This window comes from Ornithorhynchus anatinus, chromosome 2 (assembly GCF_004115215.2).
Source record: "Ornithorhynchus anatinus isolate Pmale09 chromosome 2, mOrnAna1.pri.v4, whole genome shotgun sequence".
Classification (NCBI taxonomy): Eukaryota; Metazoa; Chordata; class Mammalia; order Monotremata; family Ornithorhynchidae; genus Ornithorhynchus; species Ornithorhynchus anatinus.
Genome location: NC_041729.1, coordinates 146,999,276 through 147,020,221, shown reverse-complemented (window position 1 = coordinate 147,020,221; position 20,946 = coordinate 146,999,276). Strand labels below are relative to the sequence as shown.

Below are 20,946 nucleotides of genomic sequence, written 5' to 3'. Positions count from 1 at the left end.
GACCTCTGACTCCCAAGCCCGGGCTCTTTCCACTGAGCCACACTGCTTCCCTTCCTTTCTTATTAACATGGTAGCAGTTTGGATGAAGAAGAAAGGGCAGATTTTAGTGATGCTGTGAAGGTAGAACTGACAGGATTTAGTGATGAATTGAATACGTGGGTTGAATGAGAGAGAGGAGTCAAGGATAATGCCAAGGTTTCAGGCTGGTGAGACAGGAGGGATAGTGGTGCCGCCTACAGTGGTGGGAAAGTCAGGGGGAGGACAGGGTTTGGGTGTGAAGATGAGGAGTTCTGTTTTGGACATGTTGACATGTTGAGGTGACAGGAGGACATCCAAGTAGAGATGTCTTGAAGTCAAGAGGAAATGCGAGACTGGAGAGAGGGAGAGAGATCAGGGCTGGAGATGTAGATTTGGGAATCATCTGCATAGAGGTTGCATTTGAAGCCGTGGGAGTGAATGAGTTCTCCAAGGGAATGGGTGTAGATGGAGAATCGAAGGGCACCCAGAACTGAACCTTGAGGGACACCACAGTTAGGATTTGGGAGACAGAGGAGGAGCCCGTGAAAGAGACTGAGAACGAAAGGCCAGAGAGATAGGAGTGTGTCAGTGAAGCCAAGGTTGGATAATGTTTTTAGAAGAAGGGGGTGGTTGACGGTGTCAAAGGCAGCTGAGAGGTCGAGAAGGAATTAGATGGAGTAGAGGACACTGGATTTGGCAAGAAGGAGATCATTGGTGGCATTTGAGAGGGTGGTTTCTGTGGAGGGAAGGGGATGAAAACCAGACTGCAGGCGGATGTTGACAACTTTCTCAAGGAGTTTGGAGAGGAATGGTAGGATGGAGATAGGGGGATAACTGGAGGGAGCCATGGAGTCAAGGGAGGGTTTTTTGAGGCAACGTGGGGGTCTGGACATGTTTGAAGGCAGTGGCGAAGAAGCCGTTGGAGCGCGAACGGTCTCAGATCGGATGTGCAGGTGGAGGGAGTGACTTTTCAGAGGAGGCAGGAGATCTCCTCTAGAGATACTGTTGGGAAAGATGGGAGAGTTGAAATGGGGGCAGGAGTGGGTAGGGATTAAAGAAAGGCAAGGGGGATTTTAGGAAGATCACGCTGGATCGTGTCAATTTTCTTAACAAAGTAGGTGGCCAGCTCATTGTGGGCACAGGACGGGGCAGGCAGGAGGGCAGGGGGCCTGAGGAGGGAGTTAAATATCTGGACCAACTGGTGAGGTGACGGCCATGTGAATAAGATGGAGAACTAATTTTGCCCGGCAGAGGAGAGGGCAGAGTTAAACCATGCAAGAATAACTTTAAGTGGAGAAAGTCAGTCTGATATGTGGATTTTCAACAGCAGCGCTCTACAGCTGGAGCACAAGAGCTAAGGGAGCGACTGGGCAGGTGATCCAGGGCTGTGGGTTAGTGGCATGAGGTAGACGAGTGAGTTGAGTTCAGTAGAGAGGGTGGTGTTGAGAGTGTCACTTTGGTCATCAGGAGAAAGCAGTTTGGGTTTGGAGGGCTAAGCGGGGTTTGATGAGTTGAGAATATTGGATGGGGTCAAAAAGTTGGAGGTATCTGTGGGGGAATAGTACAGATTTATGGGGAAGAGGTGTTTGGGAGAGGAGGCAAGTTGAGGAGGTTGTGGTCGGATAGAGGGATTTCAGAGTTGATGAGGGTAATAATAATAATGTTGGTATTTGTTAAGCGCTTACAGCGTGGCTCAGTGGAAAGAGCACGGGCTTTGGAGTCAGAGGTCATGGGTTCGAATCCCAGCTCTGCTACTTGTCAGCTGTGTGACTGTGGGCAAGTCACTTAACTTCTCCGTGCCTCAGTCACCTCATCTGTAAAATGGGGATTAAGACTGTGAGCCTCACGTGGGACAACCTGAGTCTACCCCAGTGCTTAGAACAGTGCTCGGCACATAGTAAGCGCTTAACAAATACCAACGTTATCATTATTAACATTATTATTATGTGCAGAGCACTGTTCTAAGCGCTGGGGTAGACCCAGGGGAATCAGGTTGTCCCACGTGGGGCTCACAGTCTTAATCCCCATTTTACAGATGAGGTAACTGAAGCAGAGAGTAGTGAATCGACCTGCCCATAGTCACACAGCTGACAAGTGGCAGAGCAGGGATTCGAACCCATGACCTCTGACTCCAAAGCCTGGCCTCTTTCCACTGAGTGCAGTGGTTAATAACAATTGTAGCATTTTTTAAGTACTTACTGTGGGCCGGTCACTGTACTAAGCGCTGAGGTAGATACAAGCAATTTGGGTTGGACACAGTCCCTGTCCCATTTGGAGCTCATAGTCTCAATCGCCATTTTGCAGATGAGGGTAATGAGGCCCAGAGAAGTAGAGTGACTTGCTCAAAGTCACACAGCAGGCAAGTGGCAGAGTCAGGATTAGAACCCATAACCTTCTGACTCACAGGCCTGTGCTCTATCCATTATGCCAATGCTGCTTCTCCTAGCAACATGGGCTAGGGATGATGAGATCAAGTGTGTGTCCAAGTTGGTGAACAGGTGAGGTGGGGTGGGGCGGGAGTTCAGCAGAGTAGATGGCGGGCGGCAGAAGGGTCAACGGGAGCCTCTTTGTGGATATCGAAGTCTCCAAGGATCGATATAGGCATGGAGAAAGAGAGAAGGAATGTGACAAAGGGATCAAAATGGTTAAATAAGTTGGAGGTGGGACCTGGGGGATGGTAGATGACCATTACTAGAATCTGGTAGAGGCGGATGATATGGGCTTCAAAGGAAGGGAATGAAAGGGATGGGGGAGGTGGGATGGTGGTGCCCTGGGGCACGAGAAGGAAGCCAACATCTCCTCCTCTCCCACTGAGACTGGAGGAGTGGGATAAGACGAGGACCCCTCTGTATAAGTGGTTGGGGGAGTACAATATCACATTTCCTTCAGGCCTGTTTCTTCATTCCTCAAAGTCAATGCCAATTTCACTGAGCATTCAGTGCAGTCTTATGACTGAAGTAAATAATAGAATAGGTCCAAGATTCAACATATTTGCTTTTGTTAAAACCTCCCAAATTACAAAATTCAGCAAGAAGGAAGTTTTTAGATACATATAAGTGAACAATTAATTCATCAGGAGCATAAACTGTCAAACCATAGAATGATGTAATTTCTTTACCTTTCAGAGTATTTATACGATCCGTTAATTCAAATGCTGATAGGAAACGATAATAATAATAACTTCGCTAAACTTGTTAAGGGCTTACTATGTGTCACGTTCTGTGCTAAGAACTGGGGTAGATCATTCAGTCGAATTTAATTGTTGAGCACATACTGTGTGCAGAACACTGTACTAAGCATTTGTGAAAGTTCACTGTAACTGAGTTGGTAAACATATTCCCTGCCCACAAGGAGCTTACAAAAGCGGTTCAGAGATTGTGCCTGTCCCATATGGGGTTCACAATCTAAGACTGACGAGAACAGATATTTTAATCCCCATTTTCCAGATGTGGATTAAAGTGGCTAGTTAAACTACTTGATTGAGCTCATCTAATAGGCAAATGGCAGAGATGGGATAGAACCCAGATCTCTTAACACCCAGTGTTTGTTCATTCATTCGATCGTATTTACTGAGCGCTTACTGTGCTCTTTCTCCTAGGCTACATTGGTTATCTAAACTCCAAAAAAGCAAACATGATCTTTTTTTTTCTCAGCGACAGACTTCTGATAGTACTTGAGCTAGAACGGAAATGGCGCATCTTTCGGGCCCGTTGGCTAGTTAAGATTCCTGGTCACTGAAGTTCAGAAAGAAAAAAGAATCTGGTGAGGGGCTGGCTTCCCCTGGACATAGGGTGGCACTTAAAAACTTAATAACAACAACTTACAGGGGAGTGGGACCATCACATTGGTTCAAAAGATAAGGATCACAGCTCTAGCTACTGCCTCCCAGGTGACAAGAAGAGCAGAGAAGAAGCAAAAGTGTGATTAGAGAAAAGTGAAAGGCACAGGCATGCTTTGCTTTTGAAATAAAATAGCTTTTAGGAAACTACACTGGATGACAATTTTGGTTTATGTTTAGTAGAAAGGATGGGGGATGCAATTAAGGGTCTTTTTGAAGGTGTTTCGGAAATGCTGTTTTGCTTTTTAGTCTTTTTTTCCCTTATGTGCTTTCCCATTCTTTCATAAAAACCAGCATTATGTTCTTTTACTTATTCTTTTATTTCGTCAGCTTTTGCATTGCCCCTCAAATTCAGCTCAGCAAGGGCAAATGATGGCAAGTGAACTGCAAGATGACGAAAGAATTAGATCTTTCAGAAACGGTTAGTGCTCGCTGAACGTTGGAGTCTCTCCTCTCCGGCTGTCAGCTACTGGAGGGTGGTCACTTCACCGTGCTTTCTCTGGGCACAAAAGCTGATGATTAATCAGTGAGTGATGTCTCTTTGTCTGAAAGATAACTCACCCCCTGATCCACATGCACTTTACTCAAGTTCTGGACTATTTTTTTTTTTTAATGGCATTTAGTAAAAGTTTACCATATGCCAGGCTTGGTACTAAACACGAGGGTAGATACAAGATAATCAGGTGGGGCCCGGGACATGTTCCACGTGGGGCTCACAGTCTTAATCTCCATTTAACAGGTGAGGCAACTGAGGCACAAGGAAGTTGTGATTTTTTGAAATGATATTTGTTAAGCAATTACCCTCTTCCAGGCACTGTACAAACAAGTAGAAACAAGCTAATCATGTTGGACGCTGTCCTTGTCCCTTGTGGGGCTCACAGTCTTAATCTCCATTTTACGGATGAGGGAACTGAGGCCCAGAGAAGTTAAGTGACGTGTCCAAGGTTACACAGCAGACAAGTGGCAGAGCCGGGATTAGAACCCAGATCATTCTGACTTCCAGGACTGCGCTAAACCATGCTGCTTCTCTTTTCATGGTGAAGCCCTGCAAGTTCCAAAGCACACATCTCCTCTAGGATGAATCCCAGTAAGGCAACCCACTTCAATTCTGGATTTCTACAGCCTTGAACCTTGAAGAAATTAGGGAGGAACAATGGAATATCCACACCATCAGCCACCTTTGCTTTATTTTTCAAATTTAAAGTGGGTTCTAATCCCAGATCCACCGCTTACCTGCCACGTGAACTTGGACAAGTCCCTTAACTTCTTTGAGCTTCAGTGTCCTCTTCTGCAAAATGGGGTTGAAATATCTGTTCTATCTTCCCTTTAGATTGAGATCCCCAAGTGGGACTGTGACTGTATCTGATCTGATGGAACAGCGCTTATTCCACAGTGAGTGCTTAATAAATACCACGTGTCATTATTATTAATAGTAATGGCAGTATTTGGTAACAATGGTGCTATAGTATTAATATATCCTATTACATTGTGAATATTATGAATAATATTAATCTAGATGGCAAACCCCTTGAGGACAGGGATCATTATTGTATTCTCCCAAGAGCTTATTAAAGTGGGAGCACTCTACTTAGCAAATTACCACGGATTAGTTGAATGAATGTGAGTTCTGTCTTTATGGCTAAATCCGCATGGGACCTTTTTGAGTGACCGGCTGTCTGGATTAATTCATTCATTCAATCAATCGTATTTATTGAGCGCTTACCGTGTGCAGAGCACTGTATTAAGCATTCGTCTGAGTCTGGATTCCATGACAGATCTAATTTTAGTGGTTTGTCATTCACTCATTCGTTCAATCGTATTTATCGAGACCTTACTCTGTACGGAGCACTACGCGGCATGGTGTAGTGGATAGAGCATGAGATTGGGAGTCAGGAAGTCACAGACTCCACCACTTGTCTGCTGTGTGATCTTGGGCAAGTCACTTTACCTCTCTGTGCATCTGTTACCTCATCTGTAAAATGGGGATTGAGACTGTGAGCCCCACGCGGGACAGGGTCTGTGTCCAACCCGATTTGCTTGTATCCGTTCCAGTGCCTTGTAGTAAGTGCTTAACAAATGCCATTATTATTATCATTATTATTATTAAGTGACTGGGAGTAGCACTGATTAATACAACAATAAGTGGACACATTCCCTACCCATAAGGAGCTTACAATCGAGAGCGGGGAAGACAGACATCAGTACAAATATGTAAATGACAGATATGTACATGAGTGCTGTGGGGCTGGGAAGGGGGAAGAACAAAAGGAGCAAGTCAGGGAGACGCAGAAGGGAGTGGGAGAAGTGTGTCGTCCTGAGTGAGCTGTGAAAAGGGTACAGGATGGGCGAAACCCCTTGGGCCCTTTTATCTTGAGCAGACCCTTTCCTCTCCCTCCCGTCACCTGCCAGGAGGCGAATGAAAACCTTTTCAGCTGTTTGGGCTGGGAAGGAAACATAATAGACAGAGGGAAGGCAAGATGCCAAGAACAATGAAATGGCAAAGACTCGTAGCGTCAGTGTAGTGGGAAGCGGTGGGGCACACGATTTCCAAGGGTTTGGGGGAGGGGGAACTGTTTTGTCACAGATCTTGACTAGGAGACAGGAGATGAGTCCTTTTGGGGTAGCATACCTCTTGGTGGGTTTCCACCGTGATCTGTTCCATTGGCAGTAAACCCCTCTGTGCCTCAGCTTTCCCATCCCTAAAATGGAGGGCAAAACCTGCAGTTCTCCACGTCACGAGGATGCCGTGGGGACAAAAATGACCTAGGTGATGTGAAAGTCAGATGACGATCGGCATGAAAGCAGTAGATGAAATCAAGGTGTTGCCATTAGCAGGATCAGAGCTGGGACTGGGGATTTTGGCTCCTGAGGAGTTGCATCGGGGTTACTCTAATCCTTTTCATTCATTCAATAGTATTTATTGAGCGCTTACTATGTGCAGAGCACTGTGCTAAGTGCCTGGAATGTACAAATCGGTAACAGATAGAGACAGTCCCTGCCCTGTGACGGGCTCACGGTCTATTCGGGGGAGACGGACAGACGAGAACAATGGCAGTAAACAGAATCGAGGGGAAGAACATCTCATTAAAACAATATCAAATAAATAGAATCAGGGTGATGTATATCTCATTAACAAAATAAATAGGGTGATGAAGATATATGCAGTTGAACGGAGGAGTACAGTGCTGAGGGGATGGGACGGGAGATGGGGAGGAGCAGAGGGAGATGGGGGAGAAGAGAGTTTAGCTGCGGAGAGGTGAAGGGGGTGTAGAGGGAGCAGAGGGGAAAGGGGAGCTCAGTCTGGGAAGGCCTCTCGGAGGAGGTGAGCTTTAAGTAGGGTTTTGAAGAGGGGAAGAGAATGAGTTTGGCGGAGGTGAGGAGGGAGGGCGTTCCGGGACCGCGGGAGGACGTGGGCCGGGGGTCGTCGGCGGGATGGGCGACAACGGGGGACGGCGAGGAGGTGGGTGGCGGAGGAGCGGAGCGTGTGGGGTGGGCAGTAGAAAGAGAGAAGGGAGGAGAGGTAGGAGGGGGCAAGGGGATGGACAGCCTTGTAGCCTAGAGTGAGAAGTTTTTGTTTTGTGTGGAGGTCGATAGGCAACCACTGGAGGTTTTTAAGCAGGGGAGTGACATGCATCCTTGCCCTCCTCTCACCATGGGATTTATTTCTTCGATAAAGAAATTACTACTAATTGCTATTACTAAATTACTATTAATAAATAAATAATTACTCAAATGGGGACTCTCTCTCCACTCTGGAGGACTCGGTGAGTCTAGGTTGCTTCCTAAGCACTTAATACACTGCTCTGTACACAGTAAGCTCTCAATAAATACCACTGATTGATTACGGGGCTAGTCACCGAGATCAAAAAAAAAAAACCTCCCACATTTACAGGTCTGGAGGCTGTAAACCGCCAGGTCTGCTTTCTTTTCAAAGACGGCTGAAATGGAGTCTTGGCTCTTCAGAGACCCCAGGTTCTAAGTGCCACAGAGATGCCAAGAATGACAGGCTGAGAGCCAGGATGGTAGTGTGGCCTTGTGGACAGATAAGGGGAGTCAGAGGACCTGGATTTTATAAGCAGCTCTGCCACTTGCTGCTGTGTGACCTTGGACAAGTCACTTCACTTCTCTGTGCCTCAGTTCCCTCATCTGTAAAATGGGCATTCAGCACCTGCTCTCCTTCCACTTAGACTGCGAGCCCATGTAGAACAGGGACTGTCTCCAATCTGATTAATTTGTACCTACTCCAGTGCATAGAGCAGAGGTGGACATGTTGTAAATACATAAAAAGTACCATTTTATTTTTTTCTTTTGTTTTTTGGGTGGCTCGGGGGAAAATGGGGTGACAGGCTGCTGGTCACTTCACCAATCCGGGTTTTCTTAAAATCCTGCCCACCCATAGCTTTTGCCAATTAAAAAAAAAAAAATCAGAACCCCTGTGTTCTTTAAGGGTATGTTTGTACCAGCTCCCTTTCTCTCCGATCTACAGGAGATGGGCAGACAGCTAATTTCATCGCATTGTTTAAAACCCACACAAGAGTGGATTCTGGCTGAAAGTCTGAATGTCGGCAATGGGGGCTCTTTAGCAGTCTCCCGATGGCGACATTCCCAGCTCTTCCCTGAAGTTCCAAGAGCTCAGTTCTGGTCTCCTCACCCCAGTGCCCGCTATCCCTGGCTCAGCTGGCTGTTAGGAGATTTTTCAGGGATCTAGAGGCTGGAATCGGCTGGTAAGGTGCCAATCAAGCAGGCAGGCTGATAAGGCTGCTGATAGGTCAGCAGGCTGATTGGGCCGCTTAGTTCTGGCTCTGAAATGGGACGAGTGATTCTCCAGAGTTGGCCCCTGTCTGCGCAACACTCACCACATGGACAGAAGCCCATAACCTTGCCGTTATCCTTGACTCCTCTCTCTCATCCGACCCACGTATTCAATCCCTCACTAAATCCCGTCGGTTCTACCTTGGCGAGATCGCTAAAATCCGCGTTTTCCTCTCCACCCAAACTGCTGCCAGAATGATACAATCGCTCATCCTACCCCGCCGGGATGACTGCATCAACCCCCTTGCTGACCTCCCGGCCTCCTGTCTCTCCCCATGCCGGTCCGTCGTGCACTCTGCTGCCCAGACTATTTTTCTATAAAAACGTTCGGTACGTGTTTCCCAACTCCCCAGGCACCATCAGCGGTTGCCTATCCACCTCCACGTCAAACAAAATCTCCTCACCATTGGCTTTAAAGCCCTCCATCACCTCGCCCCCTCCTCCCTCACCTCACAATTCTCCTCCCACAACCCAGCCTGCACACGACGCTCCCCTAATGCCAACTTTCTCACTATATCTCGATGCCGTCTATTTCGCCGCTGACCCCTCAGCCATGTCCTCCCTCTGGCCTGCAACGCCCTCCCTCCTCAAGTCCGACAGAAAATTACTCCGGCCTCCTTCAGAGCCTTATTCGGGGCCCATCTCCTCCAGGAGGCCTTCCCTGACTGAGCCCCCCTTTCCTCTCTTCCCACTCCCTTCTGCATCGCCCTGACTTGGCCCCTTTTTTTCTTCCCCCTTCCCAGCCCCATAGCATTTAGGTACATGTCTATCATTTATTTATTTACACGAATGTCTGTCTCCCGCCTCTAGACTGTAAACTCGTTGGGGGCAGGGAATGTGTTGATTGCTGTATTGTACTCTCCAGAGTGCTTAGTACAGTTCTCTGCACACGGTAAGCACTGGACAAGCAGCGTGGCTCAGTGGAAAGAGCCCGGGCTTGGGAGTCAGAGGTCATGGGTTCTAATCCCGGCTCTGCCACTCGTCAGCTGTGTGACCTTGGGCACGTCACTTAACTTCTCTGGGCCTCAGTTCCCTCATCTGTAAAATGGGGATGAAGTCTGTCAGCCCTGCGTGGGACAACCTGGTTGCCTCGTATCTACCCCAGTGCTTAGAACAGTGCTCGGCATAAAGTAAGCGCTTAACAGATACCGACATTATTAGTTGGAAATAAAACATTTCCAAAAAGATATCCGCCCAAAAAGCTACACTTTGCCTGACACAGACTGTGTGCCTGTCTCTCCTTTTTTTATGGTATTTGCTAAGCATCTGCTACGTCCCAGATAGAGCACGGGTCTAGGAGTCAGAAATATCTGGGTTCTGATCCGGGCTCTGCCACTTGTCTGCTCTGTGACCTCGGGCAAGTCACTTCTCTATGCCTCAGGTACCACATCTGTAAAATGGAAATTCAGACTGGGAGCTCCACGTGGGACGGGGACTGTGTCCAACCTGTTGAGCTTGTCTCTACCCCAGCACCTTGAACAGTGCTTGACACATAGTAAGCACTTAACAAATACCATCGTTATTATCATTGATACCGAGCACTGGGGTACATACAAGCGAACACAAGCTCATCTGTAAAATGGGGATCAAGACCGCGAGCCCCACGTGGGACAACCTGATTCCCCTGTGTCTACCCCAGCGCTTAGAACAGTGCTCGGCACATAGTAAGCGCTTAACAAATACCAACGTTATTAATCAGACTGAACACAGTCCATGATCTTCAGAGGGGTCATGGTCTTAATCCCCATTTTACAGATGAGGTAAGCGAGGAACCGAGAAGTTAAATGACTTGCCCAAAGTCACCCAGCAGAAAAGCGGCAGAGCCGGGATCAGAACTCAGATTCTCTGGCTCCCAGCTCCGTGCTCTTCCAGTAGGCCACGCTGCTTCTCTTTCTCTACATCTTTATATCAGAACCTCTCGATCTCCATCTCTGTGCAAATGTTGTAGACGTCTAAAATTTGCACATTAGCCAGAGATATCCATTTAGCCTGAAGTAACAGGATAATTAACACAAATGTGTTATTATAGCTAAATCATTTGATAGTTTGAACTCCTCCTTTTCTCTCTGTATACACACACGAACCATTTATCATGCCCTTCTCTGGACAGAACACTGTAATTGACTCTTGGAAAATACCCATTAGAAGTAAAGGATAAGCCCCTGTCTTCAGTAAGTTTAAAGTCTTGTGTGATTACAGTCTAGTGGGTAGTCCCGTAAACATCTTTGTACTCGATATTCCTTTGCAAGCAAGGCACATGAAGAATTATTTTTCTGAGTAGATGTCTTCTACTCTTTCTCCAGACATGGTAAATCCAGATCCCGAGCAGATTCCACTCTCTCGAAGGTTCGGCATAATTTAAATAAATTAACATGGGCATATTTAGGAAGGATTAAAAATAAAGGTATGCAGGTGGTTGGCGGTTGGTCATGATTCATAAATTATTCATAAACAGCAGGGAACTAATAGTTACTGTGATATATCCTAACTTTTTAGCTAGGATCAAAGCGGCTATGTTAAAGTAATGAACGGAGCCCAAAATAAATGGGTGTCACTTTTAGTTTTTAATTGCCGCACCTGTTTCTTTCATTTAGTCACGGCATTAGCACAATGGGACACGGCTTAATGGCTAGAGAGACATAATATGAATTATTTCAGACTCATAAGGTCACAGCCCAGAGATGACGACACATGAACTTAAGTATCCGTGATTTTTCAAACTGGGAAAATTTCCAGTTCATCTTTTTCTGACATGTCTGTAATTTTTTTTAAAAAATTAAGACCATTATCATTTTGGAGTCATTTCCATTTTAAAATTTCCACAATGGGATAGGGTACCCCAAACCAGATTTCCTAGATTGTCATGCATTTTTTTTTAATATTTATGGTATTTAAGCAGTTACTTTGTGCCAGGCACCGTACTGAGCACGGTGATCGATTCATTCATTCATTCAGTCGTATTTATTGAGCTCTTACTGTGTGCAGAGCACTGTATTAAGCGCTTGGAAAGTACAACAGAGCAATAAAGACAGACAATCCTTGCCCACAACGGGCTCACCGTCTAGATACAGGCTAGTGCTTAGAACGGTGCTTGGCACGTAGTAAGCGCTTAACAGATACCATCATTATTAATCAAGTTGGACATGGTTCACGTCCCACAGAGGGCGGAGAGTCTTAAACCCCATTTTACAGATGGGCTAACTGAGGCACCGAGAAGTTAAGTGGCTTGCCCAGCATCACCCAACAGACAAGTGGTTGAGCTGGGATTCGAACCCAGGTCCTTCTGATTCCCAGGCCCAGCCTCTCTGACATTGAGATCTGTAGTCATCAAGTGTTAAATTCTATGCAACCGAATACAGAAGAATTTACTGAGAAATACTGAGATATATAACATGTATCCCCAGGGCCACAGGAGTGTAGAATTTCATATATTTTATTTATATGATCTGGAATTTACTCGTCAGAATAAGCAATGTATTATTTATTTTTTTAGGTGAGCAAATATTTCACACTTGTACATTAGCAATTTCATACCCCTTCCAAATATAGTGGCTAAAAATATATTTCCCAGTGCCTTCTGCGACGGTATCTCTGGCCATTTTTGCAAGTGCAAAATGATTCCTAAGTGGCTACGTGGCAACCACTGAGAGCTATCCGGGCAGGTGAATGTAAAATTAGACCATTGATTCAATAATGATAATAACGTTGGTATTTGTTAAAGCGCTTACTATGTGCCGAGCACTGTTCTAAGCGCTGGGGTAGATACAGGGTCATCGGGTTGTCCCACGTGAGGCTCACGGTCTTCATCGCCAAACTAATTCTCTTCCCCTCTTCAAAACCCTACTTCAAACTCACCTCCTCCGAGAGGCCTTCCCAGACCGAGCTCCCCTTCTCCCTCTACTCCCTCTGCCGCCCCCCTTCACCTCTCCGCAGCTTAACCCTCTTCTCCCCCCATCTCCCTCTGCTCCTCCCCCTCTCCCTTCCCGTCCCCTCAGCACTGTACTCGTCTGCTCGACTGTATATATTTTCTTTACCCTATTTATTTTAATGAATTGTAGATCGCCTCGGTTCTATTTAGTCGCCATCGGTTTTTAGGAGACGTTCTTCCCCTCCACTCTATCTATCGCCATCGTTCTCGTCCGTCCGTCTCCCCCGATCAGACCGTGAGCCCGTCAGACGGCAGGGACCGTCTCTATCTGTTGCCGACTTGTTCATTCCAAGCGCTCAGTACAGTGCTCTGCGCGGAGTAAGCGCTCAATAAATACTATTGAATGAATGAATGAATTCCCATTTTCCAGATGAGGGAACTGAGGCCCAGAGAAGTGAAGTGACTTGCCCACAGTCACCCAGCTGACGAGTGGCAGATCCTGGATTCGAACCCATGCCCTCTTGACTCCCAAGCCCGGGCTGTTTCCACTGAGCCACGCTGACATCCCTACTCTACTTCACCTCGTTGTCCCAACGTGATCCTGCCCCTTGCAATGACTTCGCCCATTCTCAATCGCATCTTTCCCAGTGCCCGCTTCTCACATCCCGCTTGGCATCTGCCAAGACGCCTCCATCGTGACAGTTATTAGCAAGGGCACTGCAGTAAGCGGGATTCTCCTCAAAACCCACCCCCACCCTCCCTGCTTCATTCATTCATTCAATCGTTCATTCAATCATATTTCTTGAGCGCTTACTGCGTGCAGACCACTGTACTAAGCGCTTGGAAAGTACGATTCGACAACAAATCCCACCCTCCCGTTAGGTATCGGAGACAGTGAGGAATATCTTTTATGGTTTGTTCTGGGACATCTGCCCTGTGAGGTTAAGGAATGTAGAGGTCCTTGGAAGCTCAATCAATTAATCGAGCGTGGCCCAGTGGATAAAGCCCGGGTCTGGGAGTCAGAGGACCTGAGTTCTAATTCTGCTCTGCCACTTGCCCGCTGTGTGACTGTGGGCAAGTCACTTCACCTCTCTGTGGCTTAGTTACTTTATCTGTGAAATGGGGATGAAGATTGTGAGCCCCATGGGAGATAGGGACTGTGTCCAACCTACTTTTCCTGTATTTACTCCATATGACAAATACCATAATTAAAAAAATCAATCTATGGTATTTATTGAGTGCTTAGTGGGTGCAGGGCACAGTGATAATAATTACGGTATCTATTAAGTGCTTACGACGTGGGGAGCACCGGTCTAAGCGATGGGCTAGATACGGGGTCATCAGGTTGTCCTACGTGGGGCTCACGTTTTTAATCCCCATTTTACCGGTGAGGGAACCGAGGCACAGAGAAGTTAAGCGACTTACCCAAGGTCACACAGCAAACAAGTGGCGGAGGCAAGATTAGAACCCACGTCCTCTGACTCCCAAGCCCGGGCTCTTTCCACTAAGCCATGTTGCTTCTCTTCTGCTTCTCTGCACTAAGTGCTGTCAGAGGCGGCTGTGGCTCCTTTTTAGAGAACTCACACTTCACTCACACTTCAAGTCCCGATTAGACCGTACGCCCGTCAATGGGCAGGGACTGTCTCTATCTGTTGCCTATCTGTGCATTCCAAGCGCTTAGTACAGTGCTCTGCACATAGTAAGCGCTCAATAAATACTATTGAATGAATGAATGAATAGTAAGCGCTCAATAAATGCTATTGAATGAATGAATGAAAGTCACCTCACTTTTCTGGGCCTCCGTTACCTCATAGTAATAATAATGAGAGCATCTGTTAAGCACTTACTATATACCAAACACTGTTCTAAGCCCTGAGGTAGATACAAGGTAATCAGGTTGTCCCACATAGGGCTTACAGATTTAATCCCCATTTTATAGAAGAGGTAACTGAGGCACAGAGAAGTGAAGTGAATTATCCAAAGTCACACAGCTAATAAGTCGCGGAGCCAGGATTAGAACCCAGGACCTCTGAATCCCAAGCCCGTCCTCTTTCCACTAAGCCAAATGGGGATAGAGACCGTGAGCCCCACCTGGGACAGGGATTGTGTCCACCCTGATTTCCCTGTATCCACCGCGGTGCTTAGTATGCTTCGTAGCACACAGTAAGCGCTTAACAAATACTACAATTATTATTATTATAATTATGACAAGACACTCTAAGTGCTGAGGTAGATACAAGGTAATCAGGTTGGACACAGTCCATGTCCCATGTGGGGCTCACGGTCCTAATCCCCACTTTACAGGTGAGAGAACAGTGCTCTGCACATCGTAAGCGTTTAACAAATGCCAACATTATTATAATTATTATTATAACTGAGGCCCAGAGAAGTGAAGTGACTTGTCCAGGATCACACAGCAGACAGGTGACCAAACTGGGATTAGAACCCAGATCCTCTGTCTCCTCTGTCTTTCCGCTATGCGGTGCTGCTTCTCTATTTAGTCTGGTAGAGGGACAGAGCGAGGATAAGGGCCCCAAATTAAAAGCCACAAACTACATTCCTCCAGCCAACCGTGAGCTCGGCGGCTCGATTTCCCCCCTGGTCCTTTCCACACCGTGGCAGCTACATTCTCCGGAAAGTGAACAGATGCTGGATGCTTAAACTTGCATCGCTTGACACAGCGAATAGAGTGCGGGCCCGGGAGGCAGAAGGACCTCGCTTCCAATCCCGGCTCCGCCACCTGGGAGAACTTGGGCCGGTCACTTCACTTCTCCGGGCCTCAGTTACCTCAGCTGTAAAATGGGGACTGAGAGTGTGAGCCCCATGGGGGACAGGGACTGTGAGCAACCTGATTAGCCCGTTTCTACCCCAGTGCTTAAGAACTTTCAGTGAGTGCTTAACAAATACCATCTGCAGCGTGGCTCGGTGGAAAGAGCCCGGGCTTGGGAGTCAGAGGTCAAGGGTTCGAATCCCGGCTCTGCCACTTGTCAGCTGTGCGACTGTGGGCGAGTCACTTCACTTCTCTGGGCCTCAGTTCCCTCATCTGCAAAATGGGGATTGACTGTGAGCCTCACGTGGGACAACCTGATTATCCTGTATCTACCCCAGCGCTTAGAACAGTGCTCTGCACATAGTAAGTGTTTAACAAATACCAACATCATCATTATTATTATTATTATTATCATCACTCTCTTTCACACACACATACCCAAATCCGCTGGCCCTGCCGTTCGCATTTGGTAAGCAAGGCCTCCTGAAGCAGTGCTAGCCCGGGCCCCTTAGGTGAAACTGAATCAATTAAACAATCAGTGGTATTTACTGAGCTCTTACTGTGTGCAGAACCCTGTACTAAGCACTTGGGAGAGTACAACAGAGTAGGTAGACACATTTCTTGCCCACAAGGAGCTTACAGTCTGGAGGGGAAGACATTTAAATAAATGATGGGTAGGATGGATAATATCCATGGGAAGCAGCGTGGCTCAGTGGAAAAAGCCCGGGCTTGGGAGTCGGAGGTCATGAGTTCAAATCCCGGCTCTGCCACTTGTCAGCTGTGTGACTGTGGGCAAGTCACTTCACTTCTCTGGGCCTCAGTTACCTCATCTGTAAAATGGGGATTAACTGTGAGCCTCACGTGGGACAACCTGATTACCCTGTATCTACCCCAGCGCTTAGAACAGTGGTCTGCACATAGTAAGCGCTTAACAGATACCAACATTATTATTATTATTATTATAACTGCCGTGCGGCTGTGGGTGGTGTGAATATCAAGAGCTTAAAGGGCTGGCGGTGGGTTGATATTAAAGGGCTCAAAGGGTACCGTCAATCAGTCAATCATATTTATGAGATGTGGGCAGGGAATGTACCTATTGTTATATTGTACTCTCCCAAATGCTTAGTACAGAGCCTAGGCACACATTAAGCGCTCAATAAATATGACTGAATGAATGCAACAATGAATTGAATGTCTACTGTAGCAGAGCACTGTATTAAGCACTTGGGAGAGTACACTATAAAGGAGTTGACTACAACGAGCTTACAGTCCAGAGAGAGGCAGCACGGCGAAGTGGATAGAGCACAGGCCTGGGAGTCGGAAGGTCATGGGTTCTAATCCCACATCTGCCACCTGTCTGCCGTGTGACCTTGGGGAAGTCACTTTACTTCTCGGGGTCTCAGTTACCTCATCTGGAAAAGGGAGATTGAGACTTTGAGCCCCATGGGGGACAGGGGCTGCGACTAACCCGATTTGCGTGTATCCAACCCAGCCTTTAGTGCAGGTCCTGGCACACGGTAAGTGCTTAACAAATACCACAGTTATTATTATTATTATAAACCACTGAAGATCAGGTATCCAAACTGCCCTTATGAAACAAAGAGGACTAGATTTCATTAGCCTAAAAAGTGTTTTGATATGATCTTCAGGATGTTCTCATTACGTGCTCAGGTTTTTTTTCTTTGTTACAATTTACCCATTTGAGTAATTCCACAACATCTTAAGTAAAAATACAGCCTAAATACTTTATGACAGGTTCTGTGACACGAACAAAGCCATCAATCTAAATGTTTCACTAGTTCTGTTTACCCAGGCGTGGGTATACGAAGACTTCTCGGTTTCCGGTTCAATATCCTAATGTACCGTTAGAGTCCCGAATCGCTCAATTACCGAACCAAAGTATTTTCTCTTTTGTCGCCGGGCCGATTCGGCCCCCCACGTTCTTTTGCATAGGCCAGGTATAATAGATAAAATGTTGTTCTTCCTCCTTGGGTAAGTCACTTCTCTGGGCCTCATCTGTAAAATGATTAAGACCGTGAGCACCATGTGGGACAGGGATGGTGACCAACCCAATTAGCTTAAAAATGCCTCAGAACTTAGTACAGTGCCTGGCATACAGTAAGTGCTTAATAATTACCCCAAGATATATACAGGTATATAGATATAAACAGAGTTGGTAGAAATGTAGGACCTCTCAGGATGGCACCTGGAGAGTTTCCAGTGCTCTACCAGTCTCGGCTATGGGAGGGAAAATCAAGCAGAGGCCTGTCCATCCCATTCCTAGCCTGGCCAGTGGCTAGCGAGTAGAAGGAGATCTGCTACAGGTCAAAACTCACCTGTGCTGGGCAGCAGCGGCACGGGAGAGAGTTGAATGAGGGGACTCGAGTTGACCGCACGGAGCAAACCACTTCGGGACTTTGACCAAGAAGACTCTACGGATCCACCACCGGAACGACTGCAAACGGAGGTGGGGTGTCCCGGGAGAGACGTGTCCGTGGAGTCAACATGGGTCAGAAACGACTCGACCGCGTAAGACAAGATACGTCGACGTGTTCCCTGCCCACCGGAACCTTAAAGTCTAGTGGGGGAAACAGGTATTAAGATAAATTACAATCAGTAGGACTCAGTCATCCGAGCCTTAACTCTTTATTTTCCTTCAAACAATAATCACCAGATGGAAACAAAATGATAACTGTTTTATTTTGTTTTACCTCAATTTCCTGGTGTGTTTCGGTTCCTTCGGCAGACCACGGAATAATTTATTGTCTATAAAAATGTTTCTGGAAGATTTCTTCTTAGGGGAACAGCAATATCAGTGAGCTCTACTTTTTCATTAAATCTCTCGATCAGGAGAATGAATGCAGAGCGTGTTGGCAAAGATTTACTGGTCCATTACCCCCACAAAATTCGAAGAGCTATTTTTCAAGCTTTCTCGAGTTTGTGCTTTTAATCTGATTTTAATCTTCTCACTAATTTGCTATTGAGGATTGTTGATATACAATCCTAGTAAAATTCTTATGCTCAGTGGGAAAATCATCAGCAGACGAGATACTGGAGCCATCAAATCCATACTCAATTGACTCCTCCATCTCTTTCAGTTCCCACTCCCATCCAATCTCTTGCCAAATCCTTTCCGCTCGTCCTCCAGTATCTGCCCCTCCTCTCCGGCAAATAACTTAGACCTGGGAGTCGGAGGTCCTGGGTTCCAATCCCGGCTCTGCCACTTACCTACTGTGTGACTTTGGGCAAGTCACTTCATTTCTCCCTGAGCCTCATCTGCAAAATGGGATTCAACACCTGTTCTCCTTCCTATTCAGACTGTGAGTCCCATGTGGGACCTAATTACCTTCAATCTACCCCAGTGCTTATTTCAAGGCTTGGCACATTACAAGTGCGTAACCAATACCACAATAGTTATTAATAAAATAATAATTGCGGTAATTGATAGCGTTTACTATGTTCCAGGTGCTGAACCGAGCCCTGGGGTGGATACAAGCAAATCTGGTTGAACACAGTCCCTACTCCTAATAATAATAATAATGTTGGTATTTGTTAAGCGCTTACTCTGTGCAGAGCACTGTTCTAAGCGCTGGGGGAGATACAGGGTAGTCAGGTTGTCCCCCGTGAGGCTCACAGTCTTCATCCCCATTTTACAGATGAGGTAACTGAGGCCCAGAGAAGTGAAGCGACTCGCCCACAGTCACACAGCTGACGAGCGGCAGAGCCGGGATTCGAACCCTTGACCTCTGACTCCCAAGCCCGTGCTCTTTCCACTGAGCCACGCTGCTTCTCTATAAATATAAAATTCCTATTTTATAGATGAGGTAATTGAGGCACAGAGAAGGTAAGTGACTTGCCCAAGGTCACATAGCAGATAAGTGGCAGAGCTGGAATTAGCACCCAGGTTTTTAGCTACCACTTGACACATCCTGACTCTGACAGCTGGGTCAAAGCCTCCTCACTTACCTCCCTGCTTCCAATCTCTCCCCTCTCCAGTCCATCCTTCCCCCTGCTGCCCGGGTTCTTTTCTAAATCACTGTACTGCACGCATCTTCTGAGGCCTCAGCTAACTTACACTCTGTGCCTCGTTCTCCTCTCCGTTGGCCTTTTTCTAGGGCTCTGTCTTCTGCCTAGAACTCCCGTCCCATTCCTAACCAACAGATCACAGCACCTTCCGTCTTCAAAGCCCTTCCGTGACCAAGAGACCTTCCCTAAGTAATAGCCGATCTTGCCACCTTATAGCCCCGACCTTCAATCTCCACCCTTCCATTCGACAGAAGCATCTACACAATCGATGGTATTTACTGAGCACTTGCCTTGGGCAGAGCCCTGAACTCAGTGCTTGGGAGAGAGTGTGATACACCAGAGTTGTATTTAAATTATCACGGCTTCCATAGTATGCGTCTATGTACTTTTCTGTAGCACTCGTTTACATATCTTACGTACTTAGTTACTTTCCCTCTCTGTAATTAATTCCTCTCCCCCCTTTCAAAGCTTTATTGAAGGCCCATCTCCTCCAAGAGGCCTTCCCTGACGAAGCCCCACTTTTCCTCATCTTCCATTCCCTTCCTCATCACCCTGACTTGCTACTTTTCTCTCCCTCCCTCCCAGCCCCACAGCACTTAGGTCTATAGCTGTTACTTTATTTTCAATTCAATTCGATCGTATTTATTAAGTGCTTACTGTGTGCAGAGCACTGCACTAAGTGCTTGGGAAAATCCAATACAGCAATAAAGAGTGACAATCCCTGCCCACAATGAGCCCACAGTCTAGAGCCGGGGGGAGACAGACAATACAGATAGACAGCAATATAAATAAATATGATTACAGATATATTCATTCATTCAACAGTATTTATTGAGCGCTTACTATGTGCAGAGCACTGTACTAAGGGCTTGGAATGTACAATTCGGCAACAGATAGAGACAATCCCTGCCCGTTGACGGGCTTACAGTCTAATCGGGGGAGATCTAAGTGCTGGGGGGGTAGGGAGAGTGGGGAAGAGAAAAGGGAGCAAGTCAAGGTGATGCAGAAGGGAATGGGAGATGAAGATTAAGTGAGCACTTAATAAATACGACTGAATTGAACTGCAAATAAAATAACAGCTATATACCTAAGTGCTGTGGGGCTGGGAGGGAGGAAGAGAAAAAGTAGCACGTCAGGGTGATGCGGAAGGGAATGGAAGATGAGGAAAAGTGGGGCTTCGTCAGGGAAGGCCTCTTGGAGGAGATGGGCCTTCAGTAAAGCTTTGAAAGGAGGGGAGAGGAATTAATTACAGAGAGGGAAAGTAATTAAGTACATAAGATGTAAACAAGGGGTAGGACGTGGGCCAAGGGTGGTCGACCGGCAGTGAGATAGATGAGATGGAAGGCACAGTGAGAAGATTAGCACCAGAGGAGTGGAGTGTGCGGGCTGGGTTGTATGAGGAGAGAAGCGAGGTGAGGTAGGATGGGGGCAAGGAGACGGACTGCCTTAAAGCCAACGGTGAGGGCTTTTCCTTTGATACGGAGGTGGATGGGCAACCGCCGGAGTTTTCGGAGGAGAGGGGTGACATGCCCTGAATGTTTCTGTAGAAAGATGATCCGGGCAGCGGAGGGAAACATGGACCTGAGGGAGGAGAGGCAGGCGGTTGGGAGGTCA

The 20,946-nt window shown here is 46.9% G+C and overlaps 1 non-coding gene across 1 annotated transcript; it reads left to right on the top strand.

Moving 5' to 3' along the window:
* The first annotated feature begins 17,494 nt into the window (after positions 1–17,494).
* Positions 17,495–17,632, top strand: LOC114809800. The gene has a single exon (XR_003757576.1). It is a non-coding gene; the product is annotated as a small nucleolar RNA SNORA7 (small nucleolar RNA).
* Positions 17,633–20,946: the final 3,314 nt, after the last annotated feature.